The sequence below is a fragment of the Myotis nattereri genome, assembly GCF_964212035.1.
Source record: "Myotis nattereri genome assembly, chromosome: 2".
Taxonomy (NCBI): Eukaryota; Metazoa; Chordata; class Mammalia; order Chiroptera; family Vespertilionidae; genus Myotis; species Myotis nattereri.
The window spans coordinates 120,957,346-120,978,962 of NC_138076.1; the positions used below are offsets into that span (position 1 = coordinate 120,957,346).

General features: G+C 38.5%; 1 protein-coding gene and 1 pseudogene across 2 annotated transcripts in view; both read right to left on the reverse strand.

The window, feature by feature from the left end:
- The window catches only part of ERC1 (ELKS/RAB6-interacting/CAST family member 1), a 443,495-nt gene that overhangs the window by 393,880 nt on the left and 27,998 nt on the right, over positions 1 to 21,617 (reverse strand). The window lies entirely within an intron of this gene.
- Positions 9,712 to 12,079, reverse strand: LOC308513528 (peptidyl-prolyl cis-trans isomerase G-like; annotated as a pseudogene). The gene has a single exon. The product of its transcript is annotated as a peptidyl-prolyl cis-trans isomerase G-like (transcript).

Sequence of the window (21,617 nt, forward strand, 5' to 3'; positions counted from 1 at the left end):
ACCTCAATACAAGTTTAATTTTTTAATACAAGTTTAATTTTTAAATCCATGATTTGGGAAGTATGCCTTATGCTTCTAGGAACAACATAATAAATACTTATTTAGGCTGATGATGAACAGAATAAAGTTACCCTTCACTATATTAATAATACAATTTACTATTTTAATTATAGCAAAAATGAAGTCAAGATATGGTACAGAAAAGATAGATTTATTTGCTCGGAAGTTCAATAAGTAGGACATCAATAAATAGATCATCTCAATCAGCAAACCTCTTGGTAAAATCCAGAGTCAAATAAAAAAATGTTCATATATCATGAATTAATGTTGATTTCTCTATTCAACTTACTCAATGGTAACATTTTGGGCAACTATAGAATAAGGCTACTTCCCCCTCTCCTAAAATAATTAAGGTAAATGTGAAGAATATATTTGTATCCTGAAGTGTCTCTCTGCTTCATTTTTCTGACAGTCCAATACAGTAGGAAGGAGCACAAAAAATGGAGCACACTGTGTGGGCTTGAATCTGCCTCTGCCACTTAACAGCTATGTGACCTTGGGTAAGTTATTTATTCTTTTTAAGCTTCATTTTCCATATCAGAAAATAAAAATAATAGTCCCTACCTCCTAAGATTGTTATGATGATTAATACAGGCAGAGCACATAAAACGGGGCTTGTTCCTTAGTAAGTAGTAGTAGTTGCAGTAGTAGTAGTCATCTGTTACCTTTGTTACTACTAGTTAGCTGTTACTACTACCACTTAGCAGTAGTTGTCTGTTAGCTATTACTAGTTATTTTATTGTCTAAACCAGATGTCAGCCAACTTTCTTTATAAAGGGCCAGATATTAAATATTTCAGATTTAAAAGGTGATATGGACTCTGTCACAACTACTCAACTATACCATTGTAGTGGGGAAAGTTGTAGACAACACATAGCTGTGTTCCAATAAGACTTTATTTATAAACATTAAAGTTTGGATTTCATATAAATTTCATGTGCCACAAAATATTATTATTTTGATTTTTTTCAAAATGTAAAAAACATTCTTACTAATAGCTTGTGAGGGATGTACAAATCCTATAGGCAAAATTTGGACACTGGCCAAATATGGCAACCTTTGTTGTAAACCAATGCTCCTTTTTTGTTGTTGTTTGGTTCATCCTCACCCAAGGATATCCATTGACTTTTAGAAAGAATGGAAAGGAGGGAGGGGGAGAGAGAAACATCAATGTGAGAGAGACAAGCACCCCTGCTGGGGCTAGGGATCGAACTTGCAACCTGGTACATACCCTTGACTAGGAATCAAACTTGAAATCCTTTGGTACCCAGACTTGACTTTCTAACCACTGAGCAAAACCAGCCCGGGCTGGAAACCAATGCTTCTTAAATACCAGTCCATGAATAAGTTTCCATCAACCCTTAATAAAATTGACACTGTAAGCTTAAAATCTATAAATTTTCTTGGGAAGTACTGTCCTATACCAGTGATGGCGAACCTATGATACATGTGTCAGAGGTGACACGGGAACTCATTTTTTTGGTTGACTTTTCTTTGTTAAATGGCATTTAAATATATAAAATAAATATCAAAAATATAAATCTTTGTTTTACTATGGTTGCAAACATCAAAAAATTTCTATATGTGACACGGAACCAGAGTTAAGTTAGGGTTTTTCAAAATGCTGACACGCCGAGCTCAAAAGGTTCGCCATCACGGTTCTATACTCTAAGATTATGCAATTCTAACTCTTTGCTGTTAAAATGTGTTTTTTTCTTATAAAATGGCAGTAGGAATATCAAGTAATTTATCATTTTTAATTGTCTTTATTTGACAATCCCATGCCAGCCTCCAGTCCCCACCAGTTTTTACAAGGTGAAGGGGAGCTAATTGTTTTTTAATTTTTATTTTACTGGTGTGTGAAATCCAAGTCTGGGAAGCTTTCCACCTAACCAAAACAAGAAGTACAGTACTTTTCCTGTGTCATTTACACATGCTGATACAGAATGATTATTTAATCAAAATATATCTTTACCATCTGCTCAACTGATCAACTATATCCCTTCTCTGTCCTTTCTCTTAAGTTAATGTTAACTCCTTTCCGGAAGTCTTTGGATCCTATGAAACTCACATTCTTGTGAAAGTTAAATCTTCTTCATGCAAGGCACATTATTTAAAATATTTGTGGAGAGTTTTGGGTCCAACTGACAGAAACTCCTTACCACAGAAAGAAAGTAGAACAGTAAAAAAAAATTATTTCCAGAAATATTACATTCCTTTTGGGAAAGAACTCTATAATTCATGGATCAGTCATTGTGAAAATAAAAATGTTAAATAATGGATAAGACTGTAACTGAAAACCCTGAGAGCTAATTACCCTACTCAAAGTTTCTAGTAACTCCTTCAGGAATATTAGACAGTAATTAGTTATCCAAATGAAGCTATTATTCCCAGTGACCCTTTTCCTAGAAATACTGTATAGGTGCCATGCTACTTTTTTCCATTCTCATAGCAGGTTATAAAGTACACATCATACGTCAAAAAATGTTATACAGTATTATTTCTATTTACAAACTATCTGACTAGATCCTAACTCAATTAACTTTTATTAATGTCAGGTAGTCTTGTACACCATTTTATACATATTATCTTCTTTAACCTCATTTAACTATTACAATGACCATAAAAGCATTTTCTCCATTTGACAACTCATGAAACTCACATGGCTCTCTGCTCTTTTATATGCAAGCACTGGTTTTATGCTGCTTATCTTGAAAAGAACATCAATAGTCGAGTACTTCTAGTTCCCAGAAATGCCTAACTTAGTTATATGAATCAGTTGAATTAAGGCCTAGGTGAACAGACTCTCAGAGAATTCCATTAGGATAATTGACAAAAGCTAAATCAGATAATTTTATAAGAAACAATCTCTAAAGAACACTTTGTCCAGCTCTCTGGACTTTTATAGATGAGAAAACTGGGTCCAAAAAGATTAAACAATGTGCCCATGGTCATATACCCAGTTACTAATTGGCAGAGCCAGGATCAAAATGAGAAAGTATGTCTCCTTTTATAAATGCAGTGTCGTATTCACTACACAAGTGTTTCTTAAGGTCATCAGACCCAATGCCATCTCTTCTCTTTTTATAACAAACCAGAGACCCAGTGCATGAAAATTCACGCACTCGGGAGGGATCCCTCAGCCCAGCCTGTGCCCTGTCGCAGTCCAGACCCCTCAGAGAATGTCCACCTGCCAGATTAGGCCCACTCCCTGGGGGAACGGGCCTAAGATGGCAGTCAGACATCCCTCTGGCAGACCGGGAGCCCTCGGGGGATGTCCACCTGTCGACTTAGGCCTGCTCCCCAGGAGGATCGGGCCTAAGCTGGCAGTCAGACATCCCTCTGACAGCCCAGGAGTTGTTGGGGGATGTCCTACTGACAGCTTAGGCCCACTCCCAGAGGGGAGCAGATCTAAGCAGCAGTCGGACATCCTTAGCACTGCCGAGGAGATGAGAGAGGCTCCCGCCACCATCGCTGCACTCGCAGCCATCAGCCTAGCTTGTGGCAGAGCAGAGCTCCCCCTGTGGGAGAGAACTGACCACCAGGGGGCAGCTCCCGCGTTGAGCGTCTGCCCCCTGGTTGTCAGTGCGTGTCATAGCGACCGGTCGTTCTGCTGGTAGGGTCAATTTGCATATTACCCTTTTATTATATAGGATATCTGTAATGTGCCCTTTACTATCCTGACATATATATAAAAAATCCTAAGCGACCGAACGAACGACCAGTCGACCAGTGTGCTCCCACAGCCAACCTCCCACAGCCAGCCAACCTCCCGCAGTCCCTCCCCTTGGCCAGCCGGCCAATCTAACCACAGTCCTTACCCTCTGCTGGCCAACCTCCTGTGGTCCCTCCCCCCAGCCAGCCAACCACCCCCCCCCCCGCCCGATTGGCCCCGATCGCTGGTCAGGCCAAGGGACCCCACCTGTGCATGAATTCGTGCACCAGGCCTCTAGTTCTTAAATAATAATCCCACCCTCACATGCAATAAAAAAAAGTAATATAAACTCTAAGAAAAAAATTTCATAAGAAAATAATATGTATGTTAATATGTAAATGCTACACCAGAGGCTGAATAGGTGCTTGCACTGCCCAACAAGGCAATGCTGCTATTGAAGTAATTTTCTAAAATGGTAAAAACTCTAGGTAATGTTTAAACAAAACAAAGTACAACCTTCCATCCCCTTACACAATAGTTACACTGCTAAAAAATTTAGTGCATATTGTAGCCACCCAAGAAATGCTAATGTAATTATGTACATTTATGTAGCTAGCTAGGATCTAGGTTCAGATCATTATAAACAGATTTTTCACCTACACAATCTTTTGGCAAGACATTTGGAAATCATATGGAATAAGGGAGGACTTTTCAATATTCAGGGCTTCCCTAAACATTGCAGGATATCTAGCAACACTAGGCCCTCTCTACCCTAAATCCAAGAAATTCCTTCTGCCTCTACGTTATTATGGTGGCCAATATTCCCACAACTTTTAAGAACCAATATCTTGAAAATAAATAGCTATGTTCAGAAATACCAAGGGAAATTCAGGAATTTATCCACTACCATTTAAGTAGGCCCTCTTTTAACTGTTTCATATCTCTTGAAAATACTCTGTACCAGGAGTAACATGAATTTACAGGATAGTAAAGACTAAAAACACTCATTCAAGTATGCCTGTCTCCTAAGAATTTGGCACCTATTCTAAGTTTCTATGCCCATGAAGAAGAGAAGAGCATATGGCAAGAATAAATTACTAATTATTCAGCTTATCAAATCTATGAAAGATAATCAAAATTAAGAACATTTTCTATCCCACTCCTGACACCCAAAAAAAAGAACATTTTCTGAATATATCCTTCCAATTTCTCAGCAGATTTTTAAATCCTACAAAATAGTTTTCACTTAGCTCCCAAAAATGGTTTTCTTTGAAACAAATAAAACTGTAGGAGGTTTATAATGTAAGCATAATGCAATCATGTAAAAAAAAAAATTTAATGCTATGCTTAAACAACTATTTATCTGCAACTGACTTACCAAAGCAGTTTTGCTTTCATTTTAATATCATTACCTCATACCAACAACAGAAATGATACTGGTGTACAAAGAAAAAATATACAGAAATACCTATCCAAAACTCTTTACCCTAAACAGATAAACTCTAACATACCATTATTTATATTTTGACAATGAAAATACCTCAATTATAGACACATAGCTCTTACAAGATTTCACAAAACATGAAAGAAAACTCAATATAAACAATGAAGAAACTTAACCTGAAAAAAATATTACCTTCAGTTACACTTTCAAGATACTATCCTATAAGATAAAGAGCTAATACGCAAACGGTCGTCCCACCCTCACACCGTAACGGCTCAAACAATGGGGAGAGAGGAATGGGGACCAGCCAGGCACAAATGAGATCACAAGAGAGGAATGGGGACCAGCCAGGCACAAATGAGCTCATGAGAGAGGGATGGGGACCAGCCAGGCTGCGGCCGAGGAGAGGGATAAGCCGCCTGCCCCGCAGTCCCAGGCACCAGCTCCTGCGGCTGCGGCCCAGGAGAGGGACAAGCCGCCCACCCCGTGGTCCTGGGCACCTGTGGCTGCAGTCTGGGAGAAACTGCCCGCTCACGGTCCCCTGCAGCTGCGGCCGGCCCGGGTCCTGGGTGCCTGCGGCCGGCCAGACGGAGGGAAGCCCGGGTCCCGGGTGCCTGTAACCGACCAGAGGAGGGAATCCTGGGTCCCAGGTGTGGGGTGAGGCAGAGGCGATTAGGGGCAATCAGGCCAGCAGGGGAGCCGTTAGGGGCGACCAGGCAGGCAGGCAGAGGGTTTAGGGGCAATCAGGCAGGCGAGTGGTTAGGAGCCAGCAGTCCCAGATTGCGAGAGGCAGTCGGACATCCCCTGAGGGGTCCTGGATTGGGAAGAGTGCAGACTGGGCTGAGGGACCCCCAACCGTGCACGAATTTTATACACTGGGCCTACAGTGAAAATGAAGGAAAGCCCTAGTCAGTTCTGCTCAAGGTCACTTAACTCATTGCAGGCTCAATCCCTGGCCCAGGTCTGAGTGAGTGCCCAACCCATGGATGTGTCTCTCACATCAATGTTTCTCTCCCTCTGTCACTCCCCCTCCCTTCCACTCTGACTAATGGGAAGAAAATATCCTCAAGTAAAAATTAACCCAAAAAAATGAAGGACAAAGTTTCTTCATTACAAAATTTTACAGTATCAAGGAAAATCAGAGGTTAACCTGCCCAAATCCGTTTCAAGAGCAAAAAGAATATATAACAAAACGGTGACAACCTCTCCATTTTGCATAATTTCTCTTTTTTACTATACAGAAAATTTAAAAAACAAATTAAAATTAAACATATAAACTAATAAGCCTAAGCATACACAATGAAACTTTAGCAGAAGGCAGTAAGTATCATGGGCTCAAGACTCAGATAGCTTTTTACTTTAAGCTTATTGGAATGGGGAAAAAATATATTGTATTCCTCAAGCACAAGCTAGGTAATACAAAGTTTTGTAAAATTTTCCATGGAAATGGTTTAATATAAACTGCCAATCAATATTCTTAGTCTTGAAAACTGAGCTGTTTCTTTCAGAATTTTACAATCTATAATAATAAAAGCGTAATATGCTAATTAGACCAGACGTCCTTCCAGACGCCCTTCCTTCTGGACAAAGCTGCAGCGGGTGAGGGCAGAGGCAGAGGCAGCAGGCAAGGGCCAAGACCCTTGCATGAATATCATGCATCCGGCCTCTAGTGCTTTCTATAGTGAAGTAAGTGTATTACAGATTCCCATTATCAAGGAATTCTTGATGATTTGCTCTTTTCTTTTTCAGAGTAACAAACTGTAATGTTCAAGTACCTATCACAAGATAATTTTTTTACTCCTCACCAGAGGATATGTTTTTATTTATTTTAGAGAGAAGGAGAAACATTGATGTTAGAGAGAAACATCTACTGGTTGCCTCTCACAGCCCAGACCAGGGATCAAAATCGCAACCTAGATATGTGCCCTGACCGGAAATTGAACCTGCAGCCTTTTGGTGTATGAGATGATGCTCCAACCAACTGAGCCACCCAGCCAGGGCTCACAAGACAATTTTTAAAGCATGCAGTAATTCCTGCAAAATTCAGGTCCTCCTTCGTTTAGGGTTATGAATGTGGTTGTATTAAACAGCTCCCAGAGAGTGGGAGAAAAAAGTTAAATTAAATATTTGGAAGGACACAAGTACAACCAAAAATTGCTGAATATATCCTTTTCCTTTGTTAATTTCTTTACAGTAAAAACTGGGTAGTTGATGAGACAAAGAGGAATCCTTACCACAAAACACTCAATAAAGAAAATAGTTACTAATTAACCAACTGTAACTACTGGCTAAAAAAGCCCACCCAAGGAACCTCTCCAAAGACAAAGAAATATGCTATCAACAAAAAACAAACATCATCAAAGAAACACTGAATCGTTTGACATTTTTTCAACTAGCTCTCTCTTTCATCGATATTCCTAATAAGGGTTACAATTTATTTCCAGAAATCTATTATCCTCACATCCATTTTATCCTACTAAATAGGTCACAGTTTGAAAAGAAAAATCCAGGAGAAAATATACATATTCTTTAAATACACTGAGTGGCCAGATTATTATGACCACCTGACGTTTGTAGGCAAATTAGCTATAATTTGGCGCTGAAATTGCTAGAGGGCCAGACCATTATAAATAGGGAAGCAGGTTGTTTGCCACGACAGAAGTGATTTTTTTTCTGAAGATACGGGTAAACAACACGATTTAACAGCCTTTGAACATGGGAGATATATATATATATATATATATATATATATATATATATATATATATATATAATTACTCTAAATCACTGAGTCACTTTAATTTTAATTCAGGAGTCCAAAAATTCAGAAAAGCAAGTTACCATTTTCTAAAGTTTTCACACTGCTTTCAGCTTTATTTCTAGTTAGAACAATTCACCAGAAAAATATAATGATACAAAGTAGGAGCTCAATGTTTGTTAAATCAACAAGTAAACATTAAATGTTAAACATTAAAACTAGTATTTAAGCCAAAACCGGTTTGGCTCAGTGGATAGAGCGTCGGCCTGCGGACTGACAGGTCCCAGGTTCGATTCCAGTCAAGGGCATGTACCTGGGTTGCGGGCACATCCCCAGTAGGAGATGTGCAGGAGGCGGCTGATCGATGTTTCTCTCCCATCGATGTTTCTAACTATCTCTCTCCCTTCCTCTCTGTAAAAAATCAATAAAATATATTAAAAAAAAAAAAACTAGTATTTAAAATATAATAGATGAACACCTTCATGGCTTGCCAGAAAAAGGGTGGCATCTCTAATCACAGGTAATAACTTAGATTGCACAGCCAAAAACCATTAACACTGGATCTCAAAGCAGGATTTTTCATTTAATGTCCATGGATAAACTCATCCCAAAATTTGATGTAGTACTCTTTCAGCTCTCTAGAACAGTGAAGCTTTCTCCTATTATTTAACACTAGTAGCCCTGTGGAAGAAATTCGTGCACATTAAAAGGGAATGAATTGCCCTAATCGGTTTGGCTCAGTGGATAGAGCATAGGCCTGCAGACTCAAGAGTCCCAGGTTTGATTCCAGTCAAGGGCATGTACCTTGGTTGCGGGCACATCCCCAGTGGGGAGTGTGCAGGAGGCAGCTAATCGATGTTTCTCTCTCATCAATGTTTCTAACTCTCTATCCCTCTCCCTTCCTCTCTGTAAAAAATCAATAAAATATATTTTTTTAAAAAGGGAATTAATTAGCAGAGATATTTTAATATTGCTATTTGCCCTTTCTCTATAATGGAAGTGTGAGAGATGAAAGTAAATTAGTAAAATGTATATGAAAATAATATATACATTTATTAATAAACAGTAACAAAAGGATATAACAACAGAGGCATGATATAAAAACGACAAAAACATGATATGAAAACAACAAAAACATGACATAAAAACAACAGTGATGCAAACAATGGCTGATAAAGTGATTAAACTTATTCTAATATCTCCCTGTACACCACATTAAGAGTGAAAACACTTTCAGAGTGCTTGACTAATTTCCCTTGTGATGAAGTACTTAGAACTTTAACTGTAACATCACATGCTCTTCAAACTCTAGAGAAAGCAACATATAACTGACCATGCGCAAAAACAGGTTCAGGTAGGAATATGCCTACTTTGTCTAGAGTTTTTCCTTGTGATTTATTAATAGTAATCACAAATGCTGGCATCACGTGAAACCTTCGTCGAATCAATTTAAATGGGAGGCCAATGTCAGATGGGGACAAATTAATTCTTGGAATCAGAACAGCCTCTCCCTTTGCAGAGCCTGTTAATACTTCAGTTTCGATAATGTTAGGTTGTAATCTTTTGATAATAAATCTGGTACCATTACAAAGACCCCATTTAATATTGAGATTTCTCAATAGCACAATGATTGCACCCACTTTCTTTTTTTTTCTCATTTCAAGTTTATTAAAACTTTAGCAGTACAAATTATCCAGCTTGCAGATTATCAAAAAATCAACTCAATAAAGTCCATGTTTAAAAAAAAAAAAAAGGACACACATAACCCAAAACAATGAGAAGAGAGAAACAACATAAAGGAGATTCATCAGGAAGTCTCTAAAACTTAAAATTTGAGACAGAATGGAAATAAGTTTATACAACTCACTCATCCACTTTTGTCTTCATCTGTTCCAGGGCTTGATTCATGATCAAATTTTTTATTTTTATCATGTGCATGGTCATTTTCTTGACCCTTTGATTTTTGGTTTTCTTTTTCCCCTGAGGATCTGGTCTTCTCATCCTCCTTATGTTTTAATGTGGAGAACTTTAATTCATTGTCCTGACTACTTTGTTTTATTTTTGCAAATGGACTTTGATCTCTATCAGCCTTTTTAACCCTGTTATCATTTGAACTATTATGATCACGATTTTTAGAGTGCATTCTCCTCTCACCCTCAGAATTTTCTTTTCTGTGTGAACTCTTACCTTCTTGGTTTCTATATTTTTCTTTGTTCCTGCTTTGACTTTCTTCTCTCTCTGAGCTCCCTGAATCTCTTCTCCTTCTCTTTCTATCTGTACTTCTCGATCGTCCTGGTGTAGCTCTTCTCTCCCGGCTCCGTGACCTTCCTCTTCTCCTGTACTCCTGCTCTCTGTATCTATGGTACTCCTTGCTTCTGCTACGATCATGGTCATGGCTTCTGGATCGCACTCTTCTGCTCCTGTCTCTACTTCTGCTTCGTTCCCTTGTTCTACTAGTGTAACTGTGTTTGCCTTTAGTTGTATCACGCTCTCTGCTTCTAGACTGTGCACGCCTATCCTTTTCCTTACTTTTATTATGATCATGCTCATTACTTTTTGATTCTAACTGTTTAGACTTCTCTTTACTTCTACTCCTTTCCTGATCTTTTCCTTTAGAATCAGACTTTTCTTTTTCTTTTGTATTCCCACGATCCTTTTCTTTACTCCTTGACCTCATCCTCTTTTCTTCATGTCTATTATGCTTTGTATCCCTTTCCTTACTCTTTGATTTCTCTTTGCTTTTACTCCTACTTTTAGATTTGGCCCTTTCCTTCACCTTGTTTTTATTATACTTACCATCTTTCTCTGAATTTCTTCTGACGTCTCTCTCTTTGCTGTTAGATTTATGGTCTTTTATTTTCTTTTCCTCTTCACTTTATCTGTTTGGACTCTCAGACACTTGCCTGAGATCAGTTATTTTCTTCTCTTTTACTCTAACTGGGCTTCTTTGATTTTCTTTTACTTCATTTAACTCACTCTTAGCCCCTTTGATCCATCTTTCACCACTTGATATTCTCATTCTTTGAGCTCTTTTCATCTTTGCCTCCAATGTGGAGTCTCACTCCGTCTGAAACGATCCCTTGATCTGGATCTAGATAGAGTTCGATAACGCCTGGGTCCTCTTCCTTTAATTTTTCTGCCAGACCTAGTAACTAAAAGTCGCCTCTGGTATGATGAAGGCTGGGAATTAAGTGGATTACACTCTCTGTCTCTTTCTCTGTTTTCCCTTTCTTTCTCATCAGCTTTAGAAATCTATTTTCAGACATAGGAGGGATCTCTTCTGGACGGACAGTAGACTGGGGTTGTGCATCAAGATTTTCAGCCTCACTTCCACTAGATGCGCTTTTCTTGCTTTTCTTTCGCTTCTTCTTTTCTTTCTTGTGTTTTCAGGAATTTTTCTTATGTTTCTTTTTTCTTTTTTTGACTTCTCTTCAGAAGCACTTTCAGAATCAGAAGAATCAGAAGAGGATTGAGAATCACTTGAGCTATCTGAGTCACTGGATGATGATGAGGAGGAGGATTTATGTCTTTTCTTTTCTTCTTTCTTAGCTTTAGATTTGGGAATTAGCTCTCCACAACTGAGTATCCGCACCTCAGCAAATGGTTTGCTAGCTGCATCTGTTTTCTGATTTTCTATCCCCCTCACAACTTCTTGACCAGAAATCACTTGCCCAAAAACAACATGATGCATGAAAAACTGAGAACCATTTGTATCCTTCCTTCTGTTGGCCATTGACAAGAGAAATTCTTTGTTGTGTTTAACAGCAAAACTCTCATCTTCAAAAAATCCTCCATAAATAGATTTCCCTCCTCGTCCATTTCCTTCACTGAAGTCACCACCCTGAACCATAAAATCTTGACAACTCTGTGAAAGAGACAACTCTTATAATGCAATGGCTTCTGAGTTGATTTCCCTGTTCCCTTTTCACCTGTACAAAGACAACAGAAGTTCTCGCATGTTTTGGGACACACATCAGAAAATAATTCAAAGACAACTCTTCCAGCTGTTTGATTATTAATGGCAATGTCAAAAAAAAATAAACATCGAGGACATTGAACCTTTATTCCCATGGCTCCAATATTTCAATCTTTAAATAGAAAAAAATCAAGGACAAAATCATCCAATCCTTTCAGCCCTGTAGCATATGTCAAGATGCAAGATTTGCCCTGCACCCGCAGTCTCCTCCTGCCGGGTCCGGTCCTGCAGAGAGCTTCAAATCTACCGCCGCCAGAAAAGACGCTAAAGCCCACTACCCGCCTCCCTCCCCCACCACCCAGTCGCAGTGTCGATTGCACCCACTTTCAATTTTAATTTATGACACGGCATTCCCAAAGGAGTAATACTATTAAGAAATTCGATGGGAAAATTTTCCTTTTCAGCATCATCTGTGGAATCAATGGAATCATAGCAGTGGTTCTCAACCTTGGCTGCACATTAGAATCACCTGGGAATCTTTTTAAAAGCCTGATTCCTGGGCCTCATCCTCCGGAAATTGTTTCTTTGTTATGGGGTAGGGCCACAACATTAGTAACAAAGAAACAGAATTAAAACTTTATTGTGGGGAGCCACTACAGTGTTTTGGACAGGTTCAAGCCTTGGACTGATGAGAGGGCACAGTCCTCTCATTGCCACATGCAAGTCCCAGCTTGGAGGGCAGGGCCTTCCCAGCACAATTATAGCCAACAGCTGTAGTTGTAAGCTTGAACCTATGGTCCAAACATGTGGCCCCACATGCCTGAGTGATGTAGGCTTGAGAGAGTTAAGGTGCATGTAGTTGAGTAGGATTGAAACCCAGGAGAATGTTGTAAACATCTTGGTCACGCCCTTACTTTGCCTCTTAGCATTTGCTATAAAATAAAGGCATGGCTGTGGGCGTGGGCGCTGTCTCTCAGAGAAGCAGCGTCCCACTGAGACCCGGCTTTCATTCTCTTGCACCCCTGGCCATGCTAGCGCTGGGCACACTTTAGAACAGGGGTGGGCAAACTTTTTGACTCAAGGGCCACAATGGGTTCTTAAACTGGACTCAGAAGAAGGAGCTGCGGCCGTGTTTCCCGACGTTGCCATGTTAACACTGCTGCTGGTGAAGGAGCGGAGGGGAGAGCAAGAGAACCCTCCGCTCTTTTGGCTCCGCGGGCCAGACAGAACAGCCAAACGGGCCGGATCCAGCCCGCAGGCCGTAGTTTGCCCACGGCTGCTTTAGAAAGATCTGCCTCCACGCTCAGAGGGTGGGTTCCTGCCTCAAACCCCGCCCTTACAGGAAACAGCTCTGGGAAACAGCTCCGGGGAGGGCGCAGCCATTGCCAAGACAACCCCTGCAGGACTGACTTCCTTCCAGTTGGTCGCCAGCCAGACCCCAGTCATGATGAACATCACCCATGGTTTTTATATAAGTAGATAGCCTGGATTGAATTTTGACCAATGAGGTTTTATCCCGTCTTTCCCCCATTATTCAGTATTATTGAAGAAATAGTACAATTCCCTAAACCATGGCAAAGAAGCAAAAGCCTTGTTGATATCAGAAACCATAACATTTTATTACAATTCTATATAATAAAAGGCTAATATGCAAATAGACCAAACGGTGGAACAACCAAACAACCAGTCACTATGACATGCGCTGACCACCAGGGGCCACGCACGGAACATGGTGTGCGTCAGCCACAGCAGGATGGTGAGGCAGGTGAGCGGGGGCGCCAAACCAAGGCAGGGCGCCAGTCGCTGTCATCAGGACAAGCCTCTGGTGGTTACTAAAAATTCTTTGCTCCCGCACGTCACAATCCCATCTGGTGATCGCACCTGCTGCCAGCACTGGCCCCACTTGCACCCACTGCCGGCGCCCAGTGCCGTCAGCGGGTGTGAGCGGCGGCTGTCAGCCCGATCACCCCTCAGAGTTTCTCCACCTCCCCCTGCTCCTAAGGGGCGATCGAGGCCGGCAGCCACCACCCATACCCACAGCCAGCGCTTGGCACCATCAGCAGGTGTGCACGGGGCTGGCGCTGTCAGCCCATGGGAGCAGCGGCGGCAGGAGCGGGGCTGCCAGCAGACAGGGGACCATGGCAGGAGGGGCCGGGCAGGGGCACGGAGGATGGGCCAAGACCCGCCCCTGTACCCACCACAGCCTCGCAGCCCACAGTTCCTTTCAAGGTGCACAAATTCATGCATTGGACCCCTAGGACTGAATAAAAGAAGAGGGACATTTGCAAAAGAATAATCTATTTAAGACCCTTAGTGGCAACCTCTTATCAGAGTCAGAAAACTCCTTTAGACTTATAGTCTCTTCTACCTGGGATAACATTTTATCCCAGACAGTCACAACATTCAGGTCTCTCTTTGCTCAACTAATACCTTCAAAGAGGCATAAAGCACTTGCGCTACATAATGAAATACAATGGGTGTCTCAGTGAACATCATTTAATTTAAAAGACTGAAGTGACAACTTATAATTATTCAGTCTCGGGTATAAAGCTGATTTTTTAAATAAATTAATGAAACAAACCTGTCACTTCAAAAACAGTAACTTGCAATATTTATCGCCAATGATAAAATTTGAGCTTTCAAGTGAAAATTAGAATTGTGGGAAACTTGTATCTTTGGGAAAACTTGAAAATTTGGGAACCTGGTGAGCTTGACAGCTTACCAATACTTAAAAAACGTTTCTGATGAGACAAGAAGCAATATTAATAAATGTGAATTTTTTAAATTTGTCTAATGAAAGTCATACACGAACAAATTTCACTTCTCAAAATGATTAACTCCCCAATAGGGACATAGCTATTTTACATAGGATTTAATTTTCTCAGGGCATTCTGCATAATGCCTTTAACATATCCCATATCTGGAATACCAAAAAGATCAAATCAATCTGGAAAATAAATTAGCCTACTGATTTATGCACAATGTTCTGAATAACCATTCACAATTCATCTCTGTTATCAGAATTGCCAAACATAAAAGTTAAAGATCAGACTTTAAATGACAGTGAAATAATTAGCAACCTCGTGAAAGAGCTTAAATTCAAATAATAATGGCTTTCACCATGTGACAAACCAAGTTACAACCTAAAATTATAAAAATGTTAATTAGTAACCTATGTCCAAGCAATGAGAAAAATGACAAAACAAAGATTCACACAGGGTAAATTTCTCTTTTTGTATTTCTGAACTTGAAATTCTCTTGATTTTATCCCTAAATAAATAAAACCAAAATAAAAAAAACCTGAATCCTGAATAAATCAGACTCCAGAACAAAAAAAATACACAAAGCGAAATATTAAACTTACTTGCCACAATATAATATTAAACAGAACGTATTCTGACCACACAAAATTCCAATGAAAGTGCTTTAAAATAATTATTTTTAAAATAAGCTTCCAGCTAAACTCAACATATAGAAATATTATAAAGCAAAATAATAAAAAAGTATGACAATATCTTGTTATATGTTGGTTAGAATAAAATAAAAATGTAAATCATCCAAAGCCTTAGCTTTGCCATTCAAGCAAGTTCACAACTGGATTTTTATTCTTCATCAAGCAAATATGTAAATACGAAAAGCCTTCCTCATTGTCAATTTTAAAAAAGAAAAAAAGGCCTTTCCTGTTAAAACATATGTTGTTCCATCTCTCCAACCACCAATATTTGAAAGTTCAGAAACAAAAGGAGTATGAGATATAAAAACAGTTGGGTATTTATTTTAGAAACAATCTTCCCAAAAAAACTTCATAATAATGAACCATACACATTAGACAACTCTAAAAAATGTGTCTTTACTTTTGATAGGATTCTAGACCAAGATCTCTGTGGCCCAAGCAAATCAAACATTTAGAATGCATCTAAATTCCCAGTTTCAAATTGAATTGGAGAAATTTGTTTCATTATTGTAAATCCTATTAAACCAGTATCCTTTGTAAAGTGGAAAATGTCTGACCTTGAGGGCTATGGAGGGTATAATGAATGCAGAGTTTAATAAGGGCCCACTGCTAGCTCACTATAATCTATTAATTAGCATTCTCAGTTCTGTAAATCTCACTGCAGTGTTTCACTTTACTTCAAAATTGCACCCTTTGTTTTTTGGACCAAAGATACACAATTTTAGGATTGTATGATAATTATAGTGGGTGCAGGAAGAATATATTCCTGCCAGCCTTGGTGTTTAATTAGGGCAAGGGGCGGAATCTAGATAAGGCAGTGTTTACCCTCCTTCAGCACATATGGTTTTTTTGGCATCATAGTCCTATGGGCTGTTTCATTTCCACTGGACTGAAATGCTGAATCCCTACTAGTCTTTTCAGAAGATTCAAATATTTGCCTTTGTATATAGCTTGGTAATTAGAAAGGAAATTGCCATTGCTTTTTATCCACACAGCTTTTAAAGTATGGGCATAATCAGCTGCCTTAATTTTTTGAAAATAAAGAAATATGCCAATAATTTTCCCTCATTAAAGTGGACATTTCCAAGTTGCTTGATAATAAAAACTATCTTGGTGATAGGCATTTTTTTAGCATCATCAAAAAGGTACACTGGAGGTTAGTTAATTCAGTGATAGAGCCAGTAACTTCAATTTAACTTCTCCCAAAATACACACACACATATATGTACACATAATTTATATACACACAAATATACATTATATTGACATTTACTTACATACTCACACAATCTATTCCTAAAAGGTAGAACTTTAAAAGGAAAGTGTGTATTCATGTATAATTTTTACACAATATTTTTAACTTATAGCTCAGCCACTTTTCAAGTCAATGGAAATAAACTGTGATTATTAACAATCCATTTGAGATTGGATAATATTCAAGTATGATGTACTTTGATGCTTAATTATCTAAATAAAGTTCTTCATATTTGAGCATTGATATGCCACCATTACATACTCCAAATTTATCAATCTCATTTTTACAAAATTAAAAGAAACTAAAATCTACCCTATGAATACAGATACAGTTTCTAAGACCTATGCTACACTGATACTTTACCACAAGGCTAAATTAAGCAAACTCATTACTCCTCTCTTGATATTTACAATTCAACACCCATATAGAAGAACTTTCAGAATGTACTATTATTTTACATTTAGGAATGATAAACTTTTCACGTTGTACTTCACTTTCTGCAACTTAAATTTTAACTGAAGAAAAGTTATTTCTTCATTCTATTGTCATACATCATCTGAGTAATCTTGTGCATCAATGACTCTCAAGTTGAGGAGATATCAAAATCACCTGGATGGCTTTTTTTAATTAAACATAGCTAAGATTTTAAACACCCTTTTTCTATACACACATTCCTTCTTCTGAGGAACACTGTCACAGTAAATAATCATTATGTATAGGAATCTGTCACAATCCTGAGGTATAATATGGCAGAAAAAAAGGATGAGAAGCATTGAGCCAATAGTCCCTTGTTCGTTTTCCCATCTTTTACAACTAAGCCCGAAAGTGGCAATAGAACCATCACAAATTCCCTGTGGCTGATGAGCAATAGACTAGTTTAAGAATTAGAGGTTGTAGGGGAGCTAAGAAATGCAGTAAAAGCATCTGGGCAATGTTGGACTCTCTCTTTAACCTTCTGTGACTGTTTAACTCTCTGTAGCCTCAGATTAGGCTGACTACACAGAAAGCCGGAATCCCACCCAAAGATAACGTCAGACCCCAGGAAGGAGGTTAATGGATGTATACAATGTGAGTAACAGCCTGATGTTATTCGTTAACTTAGAAATGCATTGTTCTTTCTTGTAGTCTATGTGATTACCCACCATATGCTTTTACTATTAACCCCCTATACAAAAGAGACCCTGTCCTAGGAGGGTGTGGATCTCTGCCCAGCAGGTCACCATTGAGAGCAAGCACCTGCTTTTTCCGTGTATGTAAGTTTCTTCTATTGACGCTCTTATGAATTTGAATAAGACTACATGACAGTTCTTCGAAATTAATCCTGAATTAGATTTTTTGGGTTTTTCAGAACCACCAGATAAGCTTACTTAAAATATAAGTTCCTGGATTCCATCTCCCAGATATTTACTTAGTTGGTATACAGTAATGCCTGAGAATCTATATTTTAAGTAAATATTATCTGTTGATAATGATGTATCCAAGCCAAGATTTAGGAATCCCTGTTCTTACTTTTAATATTGAACACTGGGATCTATTTTAGTTCTTTTTTCTTTTCTTCTTTTCACATTTTTTAAGTCTTATTCAAAGAACTTCCTGAGGAATACTTTTTAAAAGCATTTCCTCTTATTTAAAAAGGCTGGGTCTCTAGAAGGCTTACAAATTCAAGTATAATAATCAAACGTTTAGATTCTGTGTAGTGACAAATTAAATTTAGTCACTGGTTAAAGCATTTTGTATGTTAACTATACTTTAATTTTTAAAAAGTAAAAGCATCCGACTGGCGTGGTTCAGTGATTGAGTGTAGACCTATGAACCCAGAGGTCACAGTTCAATTTCTGGTGTGGGCTCGATCCCCATTGGGAGGCATGCGGGGGGGGGTGGCAGAATCAGTAATTCTCTCTCATCATTGTTGTTTCTGTTTTTCTCTCGCTCTCCCTTCCTCTCTGAAATCAATAAAAATATTTTTTTAAAAAATTAAAAGCAAAGTAGATTAAGGTTATATCCAAGAAAGAATAAAATTATCATCATTACTAATTATTGTGAAATCTCTGATTCAAATGAATTCATACTGTACCATCAAATAAATATCAAGATTTGATCAATCATTTCTTATTTTTTATCTTTATTGTTGATTTGTCTCCTCTTTTCCCATTGACCCCATCTAGCCCACCCCCAACAAGGCCTTCACCAAAATTCTAGCAAATCGGATCCAGCATTACATCAGAAAGATTACACATCATGACCAAGTAGGATTTATCCTGGGGATGCAAGGATAGTACAATTTCCACAGATCAATAAATGTGATACATCACATAAACAAATTGAAAGATAAAAATCACAGTCATATCAATTGATGCAGAAAAAGCATTTGACAAAATCCAACACCCTTTCTTGATAAAAACCCTCAGCAAAGTGGGAATAGAGGGATCATACCTCAACATAATAAAAGCCTTATATGACAAACCTACAGCCAACATCATACTCAATGGGCAAAAACTAAAACCATTTCACCTAAGAAGAGGAAAAAGACAGGGATGCCTACTTTTATCACTCCTGTTTGACATAGTACTGGAAGTGCTAGCCACAGCAATTAGACAAAAAGAAATAAAAGGTATCCAAATTGGAAAAGAAGATGTAAAACTGTCATTATTCACAGATGACAAGATACTGTACATAGGAAACCCTAAAGACTCCATCAAAAAACTACTAGACTTAATAAATGTGTTTGGCAATGTAGCAGGATACAAAATTAACACCAAGAAATCTATGGCATTTTTATACACCAATAGTGAACTTACAGAAAGAGATTTTAAAAAATCCCATTTACCATTGCACCAAAAAAATTAAGATACCTAGAAATAAACTTAACTAAGGAGGTAAAAGACTTGTACTTGGAAAACTACAAGACAATAAAAAAGGAGATAGAGGAAGACATAAACAGATGCAAGAAGATAACCGTGTTCATGGATTGGTAGAATCAACATCATTAAAATGTCCATACTACCCAAAACAATCTATAGATTCAATGAACTCCCCATTAAAATACCAATGACATATTTCACAGACCTAGAACGAACTCTCCAAAAATTCATCTAGAAAAAAAAAAAAGACCCCAAATAGCTGCAGCAATCCTGAGAAAGAAGAACAAAGTAGGAAGGATCTCAGTACAAGATATCAAGCTGTATTACAAAGCCACTGTTCTCAAAACTGCTTGGTACTGGCACAAGAACAGACATACAGACCAATGGAATAGAATAGAGAACCCAGAAATCGACCAAATCCACTATGCTCAATTAATACTTGACAAAGGCAGCAAGAGCATACAATGGAGTCAAGACAGTCTCTTCAATAAATGGTATTGGGAAAACTGGACAAATACATGCAAAAAAATGAAACTAGACCACCAACTTATACCATACACAAAAATAAACTAAAAATGGATAAAGGACTTAAACATAAGACAGAAAACCATAAAAATCTTAGCAGAATCCACAGGCAGCAAAATCTCAGACATATGTCAAAGCAATTTCTTCACCAATGCAGATCCTATGGCAATAGAAACTAAAGAGAAAATAAACAAATGGGACTACATCAAAATAGAAAGCTTCTGCACAGCAAAAGAAACCATCAAAAAACAACAAAAAAGCCCACTGCATGGGAGAATATATTTGCAAATGTTATCTCCAATAACGGTTTAATCTCCAACATTTACAGGGAACTCATACAACTTAACAAAAGGAAGATAACCCAATCGAAAAATGGGCAATGGACCTAAATAGATACTTTTCAAAAGAAGACATAAGGAAGGCCAAGAGACATATGAAAACATGCTCAAAGTCACTAATCATTTGAAAGATGCAAATGAAAACGACAATGAGGTACCATCTCACACCTGTCAGAATGGCTATCATCAACAAATGAACAAATGACAAGTGCTAGCGAGGATGCGAAGAAAAAGGAACCCTCGTGCACTGATGGTGGGAATGCAGACTGGTGCAGCCTCTGTGGAGAACAGCATGGAGTTTCCTCAAAAAATTAAAAATGGAACTCCCATTTAACCCAGTGATCCCACTTCTAGGAATATATCCCAAGAAACCAGAACACCAATCAGAAAAGATATATGCACACCTATGTTCATAGCAGCACTATTTACAATAGCTAAGATTTGGAAGCAGCCTAAGTGCCTATCAGCAAATGAGTAGATTAAAAACTGTGGCATATCTATCTACACAATAGAATACTATGCTGCTGTAAAAAGGAAGGAACTCCTACCATTTGCAACAGCATGGATGGACCTGGAGAGCATTATGCGAAGCAAAATAAGTCAGTCAGAGAAAGATAAATATTGCATGATCTCACTCATTTGTGGAATATAATGAACAACATAAATTGATGAACAAAAACAGATCCAGAGACAGAGAAGCATCGATCAGACCGTCAAACCTCAGAGGGAAGGAAGGGGAGGGTGGGGGTAAGGGGGAGAGATCAACCAAAGGACGTGTATGCATGCATATAAGCATAACCAATGGACACAGACACCAGGGAGGGGAGGGCATGAGTGGGGGGGGGGGAGGGGGAGTAAGGGGGGGATAAGGACAAATATCTAATACCTTAATAAAGAAAATAAAATAAAATAAAAAAAATAGAAGTGTCAACCAAATTCACGATCGACAATGACAGATCAAAACACACGCGTGCAATTGGCGCCAGTGAGAGCTTTATATGTATCACGCATATGTGAGTCAACTTAGCCTTTTATATTTAAACTTGCTTAATTAGACTGCTTTCTGGTTTAGCTAAACTTTCCCCAGCCCCATGAAGCACCTCAATTTCTCTTTCAGGTAACTGTCAGCAAAACAGCAGTAAATATCAACACGAAGCAGATTATTATTGTAGATCACACAGGGAGAAAGGGTAAATTATTTAACTGTAGCAGTGTTTGACTATATTCTGCGCAATGAGAAAACCTGAAGTCATTTTCAAGGTCCACCAATTTTTACTTTTTCTTAGTTGGGTCAAGTTTCTAAACTTTCTAAATCTCTATTGTTTTTGCTAATAAAAAGAAAATAGGATTC